General features: G+C 44.1%; 1 pseudogene; it reads left to right on the forward strand.

The window, feature by feature from the left end:
- The first annotated feature begins 229 nt into the window (after positions 1–229).
- LOC148134878 (uncharacterized) lies at positions 230–1,973 on the forward strand (annotated as a pseudogene).
- The last annotated feature ends 2,066 nt before the right edge of the window (positions 1,974–4,039 follow it).

The following is a 4,039-nucleotide window of genomic DNA, read 5'->3' on the forward strand; positions in this document are numbered from 1 at the left end:
CTGCAAATCGTACCCATGGAAGATAACCAGAACATCTGCTTAGTTTTTGTGCAAGCACCACCGAGGACGATAGACACACATTTTCTGTTTGCCGACATGTCTCTCCCTGCATATCTTTCATGCACTTGCCAATGTCGTATGAATTGAACAAGTTGTTTTTTTCATCCTTTTCAGATTTTTTTCTGTGTTTTCCCTACAGTACGGTTAAAGGGTGCTGACAAATCTCAATATGCGGACACTCTGCCTGTTCCTGTTGGTGCCGTTCACAATCCCCATGTCAGATGCGGCTGTACTGGATAACCGTGTCTTGAGTGACATTGTCAATCAGTAAGTGTCAGTGAAACAGATCTTGCATGGCCATCTCTGTAAGCTGGAGGCTGTGCTCAATCTGAGGTCAAATCAGAGCCTGGTTGCCTGGAGCAGGCTGGTAATAAATGGCAAGGACACGGCAAGTATAGGGAGTGCTCTGTATCTGTGGGAAATAAGCCTGAACCTATTAACCAGGACTCTCATTACAGCCAGAGGAAGGGACTTCCAAGGAAACTATTTCCAGATTTCCCGGGGTCATATCTCTAACAGTGATTTCGATAGCACCCGCTGACCCCGAAGTAAAGGAGAGAGTGAAATACATCGGAGTGAGCTTTGAAGAGAAAGTCCAAATCCCTCACACAGGCAACATTTTAATGTTTATGGAATCATCTCACTCACCTCTCAGTTTTCCTTTGTCTCCCTCTGCCACCTTTGCTATTATTCCCATTTCCTGTCAGTCTGCAAGTCTTTTGTTCTGTTTGTCTCTGTATGCCCCAAACATTTTTCTGGTTAACAATTCTTCCAGGATTCTCCCTCCCACCAGCTCCCACTGATTGCACCTGTAGCTCTCATTCTCTCTCTCTCTTTCTCTCTCTCCATCTCTATTTATTTCTAACCATCCCGTGTATCATGCGGCATCAAGTCGTGCATCAGTCAAAGTAACTTATAATGAAGTTACAGCGAGTTATCAAGAAGGCTTGTGAGAGTCTCTGATTCATTGCAGGAGGATTTGTACAAAAATAAGTAACATTGTTCTGCTCTCTGGCAATTACCCTGATTCTCTCTTTAAACATCTCACTGATCCCAGAATTTACTACAACACTGGGACAGGGATACAAAGCAATTCAACATTGACCTTCCCATGCAAGAACTTGAAATGTGAATTGCAGGTTGTCACGTTTTCTTTAATATGATGGGCATTGTTCCAAGTAACACATCTCAAACTGTGCCTACTGACACTGCAAAGAGAATGTATTACCCAAACTCTGTACCTTGACTCATACCCTGACGTTACCTCTTTCAGGTTCCGGATAACAGCTGGGCACCAGGCGACCGATTATGGGAGAGAACACTTCTCCTTCCTGGTGGCTTTACCTGCTTCCCAGTGCAGAAAGACCAACAGACGTGTAGACTTTAACCCTGGCAGACCAATACATCCTTTCATTACCTACGATGTGAACATTTTCCTGAACTCCCGAGGTGGAAATTAATTCGCTGTCTTCCCGAACAGCGGCAGTCGTTGCCCAGAAAGTAAATTGCTGAACCCCGCCCAGATCAAGGGGAACCGCACCGCGGCTCAGCTTTTCCAAACTCTGCTGAATAAGACAATCCAGCACAATAACCAGCCAGTGGGCTGTATCATTCTCGACACCACCTACAGCCCATGTCTAGATCACTGTTTCAGTAACACGGGGAATTGTGAGATCATCCCTGCCTTGCAAAGTTCCCCATTTCGGGACATATGGACTAAATCAGACATTCACAAGTATTTTGTTTTCAATAAAATATTTGCACATGATGCAGATCAGAGCCGACACCAGGAAATCCGGGAAAAGCTGGCTGCAGTGGAGAATACTGAGTTTAATATCAGAAGGTGTGATGTAGAATACCCAATCAGGTGTAGAGAATGTTCCGTACCAGAATACTGCATCGAGCAGACTTAAAATTGGCGAGTCCTCTACTGATGCAGGCAGGGCATTCCATATCCTTACTACTCTCTGATTAAAGAATCTATCTCTAATATCTGGCCGATATGTATCACCCCTCAGTTTAAACTGTGCCCCCTTATGCGAGCAATTACCATCTGAGGAAAACGGCTCTCACTGTCTGCCCTATCTATTCCTCTGATCATCTTGTGTGCCTCTGTCAAGTCACCTTTTAACCTTCTTCTCTCTAACGAAAACAGCATTAAGTCCATCAGCCTTCTTCATAAGACCTTCCCTCCGTACCAGGCAACATCCTGATAAATATCCTCTGCACCATTTTCAAAGCTTCCACATCCTTCTAATAATGCAGTGAGCAGATCTGTGCGCAGTATTCCAAGTGTGGCCACACCAGAGATTTTTTCAGCAACATGACGTCATGGCTCCAAAACTCAATCCCTCTATTAATAAAAGCTAACACACCTTTTCCATGTTAACAACCCTTCAACTTGGGTGGAAACTTTCAGGGCTCTAACATGGACACTGAGATTCTCTGCTCATCCACACTGCCAGGGATCTTACCATTAGCTCAGTACTCTGTATTTCTGTTACTCCTTCTAAAGTGGATCACCTCTCCGTTTTCCGCATTCACCTCCATTTGTCACCTATCAGCCCAGCTCTGCAGCTTATCTATGTCTCACTGTAACCTACAGCATCATTTGGCACTATCTGCACCTCCACCAATATTAATGGTATCCGCAAATGTACAAACACAGGCTTCTGTACCCTCATCCACATCATTTATAAAACTGATCAACAGCAGGGACATCAAAACAGATCCTTGCAGTACACTACTAGTAACTGAACTACAAGATGTAACAATTCCCATCAACCACCACCCTCTGTCTTCTTACAGCTAATTAATTATCCAAACCGCGAGATCACCCTCAATCCCATGCCTCCGTAATTTCTGTGATAGCCGACTGTGGAGAATCTTATCCAACGCCTTACTGAAATTGAGATGTTTGACAACAATATTTGAAAGGGTTCAGAAAAGATTTCCAAGGGCGGCACGGTGGCACAGTGGTTAGCACTGCTGCCTCACAGCGCCAGAGACCCGGGTTCAATTCCCGACTCAGGCGACTGACTCTGTGGAGTTTGCACGTTCTCCCCGTGTCTGCGTGGGTTTTCTCCGGGTGCTCCGGTTTCCTCCCACAGTCCAAAGATGTGCAGGTCAGGTGAATTGGCCATGCTAAATTGCCCGTAGCGTTAGGTAAGGGGTAAATGTAGGGGTATGGGTGGGTTGCGCTTTGGCAGGTCAGTGTGGACTTGTTGGGCCGAAGGGCCTGTTTCCACACTGTAATGTAATGTAATGTAAAAAAGGATGCTGCTAGGGTTGGAGGGTTTGAGCTATGGGGAGAGGCTGAATCGACTGTATTCAATGTGATCTGAATATTCCTCAGCAGTCTGTGGCTTAGCAGCAGAGGAACCTTGTCGAACACTGTTGTGGAGAAAATATAGAGAAACACCAGGAGACGCAGAGAGTTCTTCAAGAAGTAGGCCTTTTATTTGCAAACAAAAAACCGTGACACCGAGAAAGCTGATTCTCGATATCCCACCGACCTCAGGCTCTGTGGATTTTTATAGTTTTTTAATCATGTTTCTGTTAGCTTATCAGCATGTCCAAATGCATTATCAAATACCTCACTCTAGGTACACAATAAACCAGTTGTGTTAGTTCCGATTATCACCTAAGTTGTACATTCTACTTAATGTTATTCTAATGTCACCGTTAGATATTTATTGGTAACTCTGCTACAGTGATCTTCAATTGCAGACTAACCTATCATGATAGATAATTAGCTATTCCATCTGTTACAATCGTCTCCTGTCTCACGCTCACTCTAGTAACTATTAATTAGCTATTTTAATGTCATGTCCCAAATATTTATAGTCCCAATCCTGTCATAATAACACTTAACAGAGGAACATGCTTTATTACTTGTGTTATCTCATCTTGCCATAGTGACCTTTCAGCCTTAACCTTACTCTGCGAATTGGTGCAAGAATGTTCCACAATGGTTATC

Source organism: Chiloscyllium plagiosum, unplaced genomic scaffold (genome assembly GCF_037043375.1).
Source record: "Chiloscyllium plagiosum isolate Xiang-an unplaced genomic scaffold, Cpla_swu_hap1 HiC_scaffold_52, whole genome shotgun sequence".
NCBI lineage: Eukaryota > Metazoa > Chordata > Chondrichthyes > Orectolobiformes > Hemiscylliidae > Chiloscyllium > Chiloscyllium plagiosum.